Consider the following 13,937-nt stretch of genomic DNA (forward strand, 5'->3'; position numbering starts at 1 on the left):
GTGCGGGATGATGCTGAGTAGAGGCAAGGGAAAAGCAGGACATGAAAGAGCTGGAGGGGAAAATGGATGGCTTTCAGTGGGCTGTGTCAGGCTGCAAATATCTATGGGGGGAAACAATCATAGAAAAGTAACTTTCAATGGCCAGATTTATACTGTAAATGTTTTGCTGCAAGGTCTGTAATTGCCTTGATTTCCATAACACACCTAACTTCTCCACTACTTGATGTCATCCTAGAGCACTTTACTAAGGAGACAGCAAAATTCCCAGACCTAAAGCAAACAGAGAAATAGTGACTCATTTATGTTTCATCAGCGATTCTTCAGCAGGTGATATGGGATGTAAATTTAGATTCACAAATACAGAAATTTTATTACATATATTACTTCTGTGTATTAGCATACTTCTACATAGTGATTTTATGCACTAATGACTATAAAGATATACTCAAAATAATTTATTTTCTTGAGGTTTTCAAAGAAGAATGTCTTACAAAACTAAAGTCTGGGCAGAAGGATATGACCTCTATTTAGGAAAGGTTCACCCAAAGACTAAAATTCTTTGAGTCATGGCCATCTTGAAGCTTGTAGGGAAGGGATAAGAGAATGGAGTTTGAAAGAAAAAAAAAAACCCTGTTTGTTAGTTTTATTAGGAAGGCATTTTAATGATAATTTTCCCCTCTGTTCTTTCACAGAGTGATAAGAATCTCTTTTTTTCTTGTGTCTTGGAGGGCACTGGAAGGCATCATGGGTCAGCTAGACTGCCCTTTATCCTCTCCCATCCATCACGGTTCTGGCTGGTGATGGGTTCAAGGTGTTGTAGGTTTGAGATCCTAAGCAGTTCCTAATGCCTCCTCCACACTCTGAAGCCTGCCTTGTTTTCTCAGTAATCCAACCTTTCCCCTTCACCCACGAGAGAGTTTAAAGCATCTGCTACCACAGCTTTCTGAAGAGAATGGAGAAACTGATAAAGAGTTTTTGTTGTGCTTTGATTTCCAGGGAAAATTTCATCCAAGTAATAGTGGCACACTGATACATTTTTCTTTAAGTGTAAAAAGGAAGCATGAAAAATCCCAAGAAAATAACTTATAGCTGGCTTCAGTGCTATTATACTGTTGTAAAGCACAAATAGGGCACAAGCATAAATGTGCCCAAAGATTTTATTTTTCAGGGTCATAGATGAGACATGGAAGCTAAATTCTGCCTTGTGGCAGCCCAACAACTTTAATGACTTCTGAACTGTCATGTCTTGGTATAAACCAGGACTGCCTGTATATTTAGCTCAAGGTGTTTAGCTCAGTCCAGAGGGACTGAGAAGCAACTGAGAATGACATTGTCAGCGTGTTAGCACTGAGGTTGTGAAGCAAACCCCACGGCTTCCAAATGCTACGTCATGACAATTTTTTACTTCCCAAGAACGCATTGCTGTAACAGTGCACGTAATCTGATGTAGTAATAGTACTAGGAAAGGGAGGGCTACCACAGGGGCACCTGGGAACGTTAAGGAGAGAATATCATCCCTAATTTGTTCGATGTTCAGCATCACACCCTTGCCACTATTTAACTTTACCTGATCTGTAGCAGGATAATTGGTGTTTAACATCTTTATTATACATCCTTCTTGAGAATGGTGTTGACAGTGCAGCCTCTGACACTGCCTGAATGGTAAACATGCTGTGGTGTGCCCTGCCCAAGATAGAAATCTCTGATCTTTCCTCCAGACTTGCCTGTTTCCTATCCGACTGAGGTGTAATATCTGAGTGAGCTGTGAAACTACGGAGTCGCTGCCATAAATGTGAACAGACAGAAACATGTGTAGATGTTAAGCAGAGAGAGCTTGCCAAATAGATCCTTCTGCCACTGCCTTGAACTTAACGACAGTGAGATTATAAACCGATGTAGCCCAGACTGCAGGGTAATGCTTATGGGACCAAGCATGCTACGTCTCTATCAACCTGGTCCAAGGTCTCAGTGGGTTTTTGTGATAGTATGGTTGAAGATTTTAAATGCACACCATCATAGGGACAATGATGACAAAACTCCTCCCTGTTCCGTGAAACAATCCCTAGACACCAGGCTGTCAACAGCCGGATCTGGCAGGGTCTAAGCCATGTGCTTGGAAAGGCTCCATAAATCTTCCTCACACCTTTGGAGTGCTCCTCCCGGTCTCAGGCTGCAAAGGGAGCTTTCTGCAGTATCCCTTTGTACAGAGTGTGCAGACAATGACATTTTTGTCTTGGTTTTCATTTCATATTATTGCACCAGTTGTCCTGGATAAGATCATAAACTTGTCCTCACTGGTAATGTGCTTTCACAATGTCTGGAGGAGGCGGGAGGAGTTTAAAATTAATGCACCTCCTAGCATGAAATTATTCATGGCTCAACACTTGTAATTACCAGGGCCAGCTTTAGGAAGCCCATAGTTATGAGGAATTTGATATTTTAAGACTTAAAACAAATGTTTTACAAGCTTTATCCTTTGCCCACTGCAGAATACATTCTGGTCTGGTAAAGTTGCAGTGTATGTGTACCATCCCCAGCCATTCCCATCAGCTGATCACACCTGTCAGTCATTCATCACAGAACCATTTCCCCTTAGATAATAAAATTCAGCTGGGGGGCGGGGGGGAGGTCAGCCCAGCCATTGTGCTAATTCCCTTCCAGAGCAGCGGCTCCTGCAGGCCCAAGGCATCCTGTGCAAAGTTCAAAGCTTTTGGAAAAAGTAATCAGATCAGACCAATTAGGGCCTGTCTGCCTACACTGACAACTGTGTCAGGAGACCCGTTCACTCCATTCCCTGCTGAGCATGCCCTGACCGCATTGCTGCCCTAGCTTCAGGCTCCTCTCGCCATCCCAGGCTTGTTCTGACATAACTCCGTTGCAATTTGTCCTCGTTCCCATTAATGCAGGAGCAGAGTTTGGCCCCCAGTGCCATTTTATAGCAAAGAAGGGGCTGGCTGTAGGCTGAATGGAGAGCAGGGCTTAATTCAATATTTAATCCATGTTCTTAAATTGTGTATCATATTACCACCTTTTAATTCCCTTTGTTACTCCATGATTTGTTATGTGTTCTGGGAGACTCCCACACAACTCCTAAGTGCTTCTGCAGCTGAGTCAAAGTGATTCTTCTTTCACTGGAGAAAGAAATACCACGGACCCGCAGGGTTTGTGTGGGTGGATTTTCACACTAGGACTTGCAGCTTCTTTGCCCTGTAGTGAAGGCAGCTGGCCCGGCTGGGGCCCAGGCACCCATTACTGCTAGGTTCTTCTTCCACCAAGTAGTGCCACTCTGCTTCCCTCTCCCACCATTTAGTTCAGTGAAAAGGGATTTGGAGTTCAGTTTCTGTTAAGAAATTGTGGTGTTGCATCACTATCAGGTAAATAAATACTTTTGACCTTATTTAACAGCTAAAGAACATTCATTTTACTTCAGAAGTCCCCTTCACATTCTTCTTACACTTTCAAACCAGGAAATGTGTGAAAGTCTCAGACCTGTCTCTAAATGTCAGTAAGTCAATTTTGAACTACGTCTTCCAGATTACCAGGACTTTTGGCAGTGGCTGAAAAAGGCTGCCAAACTGCTTCGTGTGTCAGAGTTGATTTGCTTCGTGGTTATGATTTGGGCTGTGAAAGCTACTGTTCCTACTTGTGTGTCTCGGGGTCTTTGAGGGGATCCAGCAAGTTAGAATAGAGGATTCCTCAGACTACAGTATTACCACCTAAAAGAAAACCTGGTTCTATTTTGTATTTTCCTCTTATACATACAATGTATGTTGTTACTAAACGACAAATAGGGCGGTTGATCATTAGTGATTGCTATAGCATGCAAGAGGTCCTCCAAACCCACCTTCTTCTCATCTGTCGTAACCATTCATAACATACCCTATTTATACGTATAAAATGCATGTTTCTAAGCATTTACACTCTCTTTAGAAGTCATTTATAAATGGGACCTTCATATGAAACATAGCCAAAATGATCCAATATTACAGCATCACAAACCAAGCCAGTATTTATGGAAAAATCACATTCACTGACAAAGTGAAGCTTTTGAGGGCTGCATGTTTTTTCCGGAATGAAGAAGGAAGCAGGCTGGATTGCAGAGCCCAGTGCTTGGGCACTGCCAGCTTGTGCAACAGAATAGCCCAGCTCTGCTCCCTCCTGGGGAAGGCCTGTCCCTTTCCTGTTTTTTAAATGAGAAAGTCAGTTGATCAGGAAAAAATGTCTTGCTCTATGTTTTTCAGTTGATGCTTAGTTTGCCACAAGTATAGGACTCACACATGCTATATAATGTATCTGGATATCACAGAAAAAAAAATCATTATAGCATATACTGATGAAAATTCAGGAAAACACAACAATGTACCAAGCTGTTAGTTCCCTAGTGAGCACAATAACGCAGCCTCTCACCAGGCTGTGAGTCCAGAGGCCAGTCTGCCAGAGAAGCGTACACAAGGTATTAATATACACCACGGAAGGGAAGGAATTAAAAATGATTTAAGACAACATGTCCTACTCAGGCTGAGGTATTGTGAGGGCAGCCAAACAGCATCACTCAGAGATTTATGTTATTCTAGGAAGGACAACTCCTGGAAACGGTGCATATGAGAACCACACGGGCAGACAAACACAGTCCCATCCAGACATTTTGAATTAATGCCATGGCCCAGTGTTTGGATTTTAAAATGCCTGTCCCAGCTTCAGGCTACCAGATTCCAGCTCCCATCTTTCCAGGAGCAGGACTTGACCCTTCGTAGGAGGAACTGTCAAGATCTCTGCTTTAATCATCCCAAATGGCCGAAAGAAAAATCAATCTATCATACTGAGAAAAAACTTTTGAGATCACCCCTCAAGGAGGATTGCAAGTAATCCCTGTGCAAAGGCCCTGTAAAGTGATCTCTTTCAAAATCATATGTATGAAATTAGTTATAATCTGCATGGTAACGACCCAAATTTTCAGCTTGACGTGCATGGCACGATAAGGAGAATACAGATGGTTCTAAAGGGGGGGTTTCTACATACCGTTTAATTTGGCCATATTGACATCTTTGCTACAACTCAAAGGCTGTCCCATGAAAATGTGCACAATAAATCAAGGGTGACTGTGTTTTTCTGGTAGAGCCTGACCCTGTGCCCTTTGGAACTAGTGACTAATCTCTCGCTAATTTTAGTGGTACAGGATCAGCACTTCATAATTTAGAGCCTAATTTTTGTTTGCATGAAGATGCTTTTATGTTGTCAGAGTCATGAACCCTAATGCCAAAAAAAATGAGCCTACAGCAGGGACTGTTCAAGGACCTTGACTTTGCAAGCAGGTCACCAGGGAGCTCTTTGATGCTTGCTGATTCTTTTAATTTTATGTAATTTAATAAAACCAAATTTGTAATTAACATGCAGATACTGCAGAGGGACAAAGTGCAGTGTGATGGGGGGTCTGGCTTAAATAGCGTACCTTGCCTGGATATGTCGTATTCCTGTGCCACAGGCAGCAAGCAGCACAGGTCTGAGCTGGGACTAGGCATGTTTGCAGAAGAAAACATTAGGGCGTTAAAGAACAGGGATACTGAGGAGAAAGAAGGAATTTGGGGGACTATTCCACATGCACAAGGCATGTGGGTCTCTGGACACAGAGGAATCATAGTCAGGCTGCCTAGCAGCTGGGTTTGCACAGTCCTGGGCTCCAGGCCCAGTTCTCTACCAGCTCATGTCTCATTGCACACAGAGATTACAAGGAAAGGAGAGCTCTGTCTAACCGTGTACCTGCAGAGCGGGAGCACACCCTCCTCTCCTGGGGGAGTCGTCTGGTGGAAATGCACAGAAGCTAAATCATGAAGTTGCTCTTTCCTGAATACATGAAAGGACTATAGGATCCATGTTAAATAAAAGCTTATCAGATAAAGAAGGGAGTTTTGGATGAAGTGCAAATTGTCCCATTGCTGCTGTCATTGTCAAAAACCTATTCCCTAGACCAGCATCTCTGTTGAGAGAGAGACAACAGAAAGCAAAGGACTGTAAAAAAGATGCAATCAAAACAACCCGAAACTAGGATGAAGTGGATCTAAAAGAAAGAAAAACGGATCAGCCAAACTGAGGACTTCAGAGGGAACATCCACTTACTGGAAGAGGAAAAAAGACAACCTGTTAAGAAAAGGGCAAGTGAAAAGAACCTGCCCAGGAAGAATAAACACTATCAATTCTGTATATAATATTATCAGAAAATTATAGTAACAGTGAGGGGAGCCTTCAGAAAAGAGCTGATAAGTGGTCTATCTCCTCTGTTATCTGATTGGAGCACCAGCATCACCTTTTTGCTAATAACCTTATCTCTTGTGGTCTCTGATAAGAGGCAAAACAAAGCCGTATTTTCTCCTGTTATGTTTGCAGTAGGCAAGCAGCTTGCTAAGCTTGTTCCCTGTTCTTCCACAGATCTCAAAAGTGGGCATCTCCCCAAGAGGAATGGGGAGAGGAGAATGGCCAGCTGAGGATGGTTACGTCATGTGAGTAGGTCTTGAGTCACCTGAGGGCCTGCCCCTGATTCTGTCCCAGGCATGCTGGGTGACTTCAGCCAAGTCTGTCCATCTCCTTGCACCTGTATTTCCCTTTAGTCCACAGCAGACAGTTTCTGCAGTACCTGACAGAGTACGACTGGGATCTTGCAAATAATACATCAGAGGAACACTTGAATATCAGAGGAGATCTTGTCCCACCAGCTTGAGGGCCATGGAAAAGTCAGGCAAGACTACTACAGTCCTGTCTACCTGGACCTGTTCAACAACTAGAAAGAGAACCCAGGACTCCTGCTCCCAAGTTCCTCACTCTTACAACACTGGAAATATTTTGCATACAACCCCGTTAATTAAAACTTTGCTTGTAGACACTTGAAGTAATGAAAACCAATACACACCTGCCGGGTCTAAAGACAACTTCTTTAGAGAAGCTATTAGATCAACACACACTAAAATCTGGCCTGTAAATGTTTTGGCCCCAGGGCTTTTCTCTTAGTACATTAAAAAAATGTCAACCCAAGTTAATCCTCCTTCTAATAGTTGGTAGATATGGTTTATCTGATCGAAACGACAGGACAAAGGGATTTTACTGACTTTATTTTCATTATCATTAAAGTAAATGTTTTCGTATCTCTGGAAAAAAAAGTTATTGGAAAGTTATCTTGTGTTGTGGACTAGAAATTGTCCCATGCAAATCTTGATTCAATATTATTATACACTACTGTAAACAGCATGGTGTTGATTCAGAGAGATCAGGGAGAAGGTATATTTCAGTTAGTCTGTTCATTTGTTTCCAGTTCCTGCTGGGGCAGTTGAATTCCAGCTGCTGGCTCTGCTGGTTACGCTCTCCTTTCCCTAAGCCTGCAGGCTCTAAGATCAAGCAACACCGCTAAGGACATTCCATGTTCCATGGCTGTTTTCTCCTGCCCCATGGTTTGTAATCCCAGCTCCTCCCACAGGAAAATACAGCTAATCAGACAGTGAAACTCATCTGCTTTATTTGTAGTGGACTGATCACTGATTTGGTCCTAAGCATAAATTTAAATAAGTACATTCAGCACTGTGCAGGAAGGAAGATATTGCAGGTAAATAAAGTAAACCACCCAAATAAACCTGTTCTCAAGAACTCTACTAGGTAAGGAAAGTCCTGCACAGCATTGACCTTACTGAACAGTTAACCCTCCACACTTTGCCCTCATTAGGATAAAAGTATGTTACAAATGAATGAGAGGCAAAATCCTGTTTATTCCCAAAATGGGAAGACAGGGCAACGGGCAGCTCTCTCAGGAGGAGCCTATTCAAACTAGCCTTGTATTTGATTCTACCTTGAGGTGGTTTCCCGCTGCCTTGTCTTTGCTAGGACGTCACTGCTGGCACAGCTACACCCAAGGACTAAGATGTTAATCCTCTCTTCCCATTAGCACTGGCCAGTGTTGAACATTATCTTCCAAGACCTGACACATGGCTGTGCGATACATCCCAGGGCAAGAGCCTAGTTTGCTGTGAACACAGCACGGCTAGCTAAAACGTGAAAAATGTTTGCATAAACCTCTGCAAAGCACGGACATGGAGAGGAGGAAAGGCCCCAGACCTCCTTTTCACAGCACTGCTTCTTGGCCCCATAAAAAGGGATCATTAACTAAATTCCCTTGGCCTCCCAGGCTTATCTCTCTCTGTCGGGCTGTATTTAGGAATAGAAATGGGATCTGGCAATTTTTAAGGATTCAGATTCCTTAATCATTCATGGTGGGAGAATGTCACTGAGTGGGGATCCGCACATAAGCCCCCAAGATGGGAAAATACAGGGAGCTTTCGGTTGCTAAGGAATAAATGAAGTTAAACAGTGCACATATCCTTTCCTCATGCAGTGCCTGTCTGGTGGGAATGAGAAGCCCCGAGTTTGGTATGCACTGGTTTGGTGTCTGTAGAAACATCTGGATGGCAAGACAGAACTCTGACTTGGAACATTGTTCTGCACATTTCTTGCTGCAAAGCCCTGTTTCCTCCCATCCTCTCATTCCTCTGTCTGTGAAATTACCTCTCCCCGTGACATGATGGGGCAATCCACCTTCCAGTGGGTTAAGAGATTTATTTCACAGCAGCTGTGACAGGGGTGTAGGTAGAATGTTCACGTGCCATTACGGGGCAACAGAGCCCGAAGAGCAGCTGCTCTGTACACACCTGCCATGTGAACATGAGGGAGGGCAGTGATTTATCTGCCATCATCAGTGGAAAAAAACACGTACCAACCAGGCACAGTCTGCCTCTCTTATTTTCTATCTCTTCTATGAAGGCTATTCCCTTCTCCCAGTCTCCCCCTTGCTTTTAGCCCATTGCAGTTGGGTTGCGCAGGATGTGAAGCCATGGTCAGGTCTCCAAGACAAAGGCCAAGATGTTTAAATCCACTAGAGGTACTCAGATCCCCTGCTGTGGAAGGCAGCTTCCTTCCCATGCAGATCTGGATACCAAACGCATGCAGTGCTATAGCAGGAACTTGGCCTGTTTTGAACCCAAATGTGCAGATCAGATTTCTGCTTAGAAATACTTTGACGCAGAGGAGCAAGCCAAAAACGGTCGTGTGGAAACAGGAGAAGCAATACTACAACACAGCCATCCTTGGGGCCTTCTCTTCAGTTTTCTCTAGTAGGTTTGTCTCTCTTGTTGTTCTCTGTGTAATCTACAGCTGTCTGAGTCTAATGAGCTAAATAAGTGTACGAGCCTCAGTTGGGTGCCTGTTGGCTTAGCAGCTACAGCTGCACACAAGAGAGCAGCAACACATCCTGGGATTGCTGGGCTGTGTATAAAGGATGGCACCAGCTACAGCTCTCCAACTGTGGGAAAGATATGTGGGGTGGGTAAGGCTGCTCAGGCTTGTGGTGGTGCAGAGAGGGACTCTTAGGCCTAGCAGCTATGTACTGTTAGTCTTCTTGAGAGCCTTCATCTGCCCCTATGCACAGTTAAATGAGGTTTAGACTTTCTTTAATATAGCTTTAGTTGATATCAAGCTGTTGAGTGAATTTTAGCTGTTTGCCAGGCTAAGGAAGAGGCTGGGCAAAATGAAGGTGGAATCCAAATGCAGGGTGAAATGAAAGGCAGTTTCTGGGAAATGGCTTGAGGCTATGGCAAATACCCATCCAGACTTTCAGACGGGGATTTGCTCTTCAACAGGGAAATGCATTTTGCAGCATTGCATACAGCTCTTTGAATACAGAGTATTCTGTACAGGGACTGATGATGAAGAAGTAGCTTTAGTTAGCACAGTCTAGTACACACAGAGGCTTACACAGTAGGAGTCTGATAGGAGAATGGAAAGTAAATTTTATTGTAGATCAAATGAAATGAGCTAGAACTAAGCTTTCCAAGGAGAGCAGGATTGGTCTTGTCTCTTAAAAGGCATGGGTGCACCCAAGAACAAGATGACAAAACAGATTGGCGTGTGCTTTTAGATGGATAGCAATATTAGACATAAAGTACATCAGCAATGCTGAAAATATATGAAACAAAAAAAATCCAATAGCAATAGTCCTTTAGTGATAGTAGAAGGGCTACCAGAGGAACCCTGTCATTTAAAATGCTACAAAAAGTAATTAGAGGAGAGCAAAAAGTCTAATTAAAAAACTGATTCTGTTTCCACATGTTTTAAATGTCTGTTCTTATTTGTAAATCTGGAGTAATAGCATTTTCAAATATTTATGAGAATGGGATTTATATCAAGAGCAAAGGGATTTTTCCATGTGCCATCCGTTTACAGCATCTTGAAAATAACCAGAACTGAAGAGATCCCAATATTCCAGACAAGTTTTCATATCAATGATCACTTTGCATTAGTGAGGCCATATTTATAAGAACATGTAGGATTATCATGTAAAATAAGAATACAGTGTATATGGAAAGGTTACAGTTGGAGATTTTTATTCCCGCCTCCCCCCTGCTGCAGTTCAGCTGACAAACACTCAGACAGCTAATAGAGAAGAACAGTGCTGGCTGTTCACACTGCATTCAAGAATATGAGTTGCAACAAAAGCCAAAAGGCTGGATATTGAAGTATTTGTTTTAGTGACTTTAAAGCTTTAAATGTTATCTGTAACTATTGGTACACATGTAATGGTGCCTATGGATCAGGTTCTGCATCCTCTGATAAAGTTTTCTGCCCAGAAACGATTTTCAGCCTGAGGTCCTCCACAGGAATGAGGAAAGGTAGCTAGGAAAATCTGATGACAAGCTCACTGGCTTCAGTTCCCTGTGCTATCGGGTGTACAGTCCCACAGAGAGAACTGAGGGGGCTGCCAAGCAAAAATGGATGAAAAGCACTTGGTAGGATTGATAGACATAAATGCACTGCATCAGCTGCATCATCAAAACTTGACCCTCTTTGGGTAGCGTGTGTTCAGCAGCATCAATAAAAGCAATTCAAGAATAGATGTACTTAAACAAATTATCCACTGTAAACTCCAGTGGGAGGCAGAGTCACACTAGGTTTGAGCAGATGGCTGAAGCTGATGTTTCACCAGGGAGGAAGGAACCATGGTAAATTACCCAAATGCCGGTGCTCATTTAAGGTTAGATAAGCAGGTGGATGGATGTCTGTCCTAAGAAAAGTCATAAGGAGCGCAAAAGTCAGCTAATCATCACAAAATCTTTACTATTTAACTGTAAGTCAGTTTAAAATTATCTACCTGCCAAATGAGAACTCCGGAGTGACTTCATGGGAAGTGTTTTGGATGCTGAGTCAGCACTGCCACTTCTGGTAGCGCTGGGTTTTTCGTGGATGGTTCCTGTGGGCTGAACAGGGCTTGTTTATCTGCTACAGCCCGGCCCCGCATGGCAGGATTTCAGGCAACATGAAAAATAAACAGGGGATTCTAGCAACGTTATGTCACTCAAGCTGGCCCAAATGCTATAGAGTTGCTGCCAAGTTAGGTCACTTAAGCAAATACTTTGAATGGGTTTAAGAGACAGCTAGACATTTTTATGAGGAGAAAGGAGATTTGCAGATGCAAAGACAAAGCAAGGAGGTACGTTTGAGATAAACTTAAAGGGCCAGGCTCATTGGGCCAAGTGGCCATTTCCTGCCTTGCAATTCTTTGCTTCCTCACATCTATCTACAGACGAAAGTGTGCCGTGGTCCAGTGCATAGCCAGTGCTCTGAGATATGCCTGTTGCAGAACACAGAGGGATCGTTATCAAGAAAAACACTTGTCATGGAGGAGATGACTGAAAATGGTCAGTAGGACAGTCCACATTCAGTCAAAGTTGTTCCTCAGATTAGATTTGACTATCTCATGAGTCATTTAGGTCCATGGAATGTGGAAAGAGGTACAGGGAAGAATACAGGAATGTTGTCAGAGCATGCAGAGATGCAACGAGGAAGGCCAAGGCCCACCTGGAATTGAATCTGGCAAGGGATGTCAGAAACAACAAGAAGGGCTTCTTCAACTACATCAGCAGCAAATAGAAGACTAGGGACAATGCTGAATGAGGTGGGTGTCCTGGTGACGGAGGATGCAGAGAAGGCAGAGTTACTGAATGCCTTCTTTGCTTCAGTCTTCAGTGCCGAGGCAGGCCCTCAGGAATCCCAGGCCCTGGAGGCAAGAGAGGAAGCCTACAGAGAGGATGACTTTCCCCTGGTTGAGGAGGACTGTGTGAGGGATCACTTAAGCAATCTGGACGCCTGCAAATCCGTGGGCCCCAATGGAATGCACCCACAAGTGCTGAGGGAGCTGGCGGATGTTGTTGCTGAGCCACTCTCCATCATCTTTGAAAGGTCCTGGAGGACAGGAGAGGTGCCCGAGGACTGGAGAAAAGCCAATGTCACTCCAGTCTTCAAAAAGGGCAAGAAGGAGGACCCAGGGAACTACAGGCCGGTCAGCCTCACCTCCATCCCGGGAAAGGTGATGGAGCAGCTCAGCCTGGAGGTCATCATCAAGCAAGTGGAGGAAAAGAAGGTTATCACGAGCAGTCAACATGGATTCACCAAGGGGAAATCATGCTTGACCAATCTGATAGCTTTCTACGATGGTGTGACTGGCTGGGTAAATGAGGGGAGAGCAATGGATGTTGTCTACCTCAACTTCAGCAAGGCTTTCGACAGTCTCCCATAACATCCTCCTAGGGAAGCTGAGGAAGTGTGGGCTGGATGAGTGGTCGGTGAAGTGGATTGAGAACTGGCTGAACGGCCGAATCCAGAGGGTTGTCAGCAGCGGCACTGAGTCTAGTTGGAGGCCGGTAACTAGTGGTGTCCCTCAGGGGTCAGTACTGGGCCCAGTCTTATCCAACTTCTTCATCAATGACCTGGATGAAGAGTTAGAGCGTACCCTCAGCAAGTTTGCCGATGATACTAAACTGGGAGGAGTGGTGGATACACTAGCAGGCTGTGCTGCCATTCAGCGAGACCTGGACAGGCTGGAGAGTTGGGCAGAGAGGAACCTGATGAAGTTCAGCAAGGGCAAATGCAGGGTCCTGCACCTGGAGAGGAACAACCCCTTGCACCAGTACAGGCTTGGGGCGGACCTGCTGGAGAGCAGCTCTGTGGAGAGGGACCTGGGTGTGCTGGGGGATGACAAGTTGACCATGAGCCAGCAGTGTGCCCTGGTTGCCAAGAAGGCCAATGGGATCCTGGGGTGCATTAGGAAGAGTGTGGCCAGCAGGTCGAGAGAGGTTGTCCTCCCCCTCTACTCTGCCCTAGTGAGGCCCCATCTGGAGTACTGTGTCCAGTTCTGGGCTCCCCAGTTCAAGAAAGATGAGGAGCTACTGGAGAGAGACCAGCGGAGGGATACAAGGATGATGAGGGGACTGGACCATCTGTCCGATGAGGAGAGGCTGAGGGAGCTGGGCTTGTTCAGCCTGAAGAAGAGAAGGCTGCGAGGGGACCTTATAAATGCCTACAAATATCTGAAGGGTGGGTGTCAGGAGGATGGGGCCAGACTCTTTTCAGTGGTGCCCAGCGACAGGACAAGGGGTAATGGGCACAAACTGAAGCATAGGAAGTTCCGTCTGAACATGAGGCAGAACTTCTTCCCTCTGAGGGTGACTGAGCCCTGGCACAGGCTGCCCAGGGAGGTTGTGGAGTCTCTTTCTCTGGAGATATTCAAGACCTGCCTGGACAAGGTCCTGTGCAGCCTGCTGTAGGTGACCCTGCTTTGGCAGGAGGGTTGGACTAGATGACCCACAGAGGTCCCTTCCCACCCCTACCATTCTGTGATTCTGTGATTTAAAAATTCCTCACTTCCTGCACTAGAGCAATTAAAGACAAGATGGCAGGTAGGAACAGGTCACCAGGCTAGTGAGCTGCTGGAGGAATCGTTCCTCCAGGGACATACCCAGCTGGCACTAGAGAGACAGCATTTCCTGGCATGGTGGAGGAAGAAATGATGGCACTAGCTGCCTGGGACTGTGTAGCTCCATCAGGGCCACCACAGAGTATCTGGTAATGGT

This window comes from Opisthocomus hoazin, chromosome 13 (assembly GCF_030867145.1).
Source record: "Opisthocomus hoazin isolate bOpiHoa1 chromosome 13, bOpiHoa1.hap1, whole genome shotgun sequence".
Classification (NCBI taxonomy): Eukaryota; Metazoa; Chordata; class Aves; order Opisthocomiformes; family Opisthocomidae; genus Opisthocomus; species Opisthocomus hoazin.